Source organism: Sinocyclocheilus grahami, unplaced genomic scaffold (genome assembly GCF_001515645.1).
Source record: "Sinocyclocheilus grahami isolate Dianchi unplaced genomic scaffold, SAMN03320097.WGS_v1.1 scaffold1520.1, whole genome shotgun sequence".
Taxonomy (NCBI): domain Eukaryota; kingdom Metazoa; phylum Chordata; class Actinopteri; order Cypriniformes; family Cyprinidae; genus Sinocyclocheilus; species Sinocyclocheilus grahami.
The window spans coordinates 94,926-95,665 of record NW_015506699.1 but is presented as its reverse complement, the minus strand read 5'-3'; positions in this window follow the sequence as shown (position 1 = coordinate 95,665).

Genomic DNA, 740 nt, shown 5'->3' with positions numbered 1-740 from the left:
AAATGGATATTATATAATAGCTGCTTTTTTGAACATTTTAGCAATCTAAAAATATTTTAAAAAGATTTTTTACACGGCACCCTTGCTCTCGACAGACTGCACCCCAGTTGGGAAACACTGCCCTAGACGTTTAACAACTAAAGGAGGGTCGTAACAATAGATAATGATGATTAATGTTTTTTTGTGACTTTTTTTTTCATGTGATCACCAGTAGATTCCTCCATAAGACACATTGAAAACATTTGAAAACAGTGTTTTGTTGATGACGTTAGTGTCACAAATACACACTTCACCTCTCAATCAGACAAAGAAAGCTTTACCTCACACTGAATCTAGATGATCCTGTCCAAAAAAGACAGAGATCAACACAAGGTATGAGATGTTAAACCACATAATTTGTATTCACGTATCGCTTTTCACATTAAATATCGTTTCAAAGCAGCTTTACAGAAAATCACGCATTGGTGCCTTAAACTTTAAATACACAAGTGACAAACTGTAGCAAATGTTTTATGTATCAGATTTGGAAGAAACAGATGAAACTCATCTGGAGGAAACCATTTTTCTCTGACATTATCGGTTTATGCAGTATGTGTGTCCTTTGATGCCAGGCCATCAGTAATGTCCATCATTTTGTTACAAGCGTTCTCTGCTGTTACTCGTCAGGCAGTGAGATGATTGACAGCAGGGTATTCACTGTAATCCTGATTATTCCTCAATCTGACACTGTCAGGACAGTC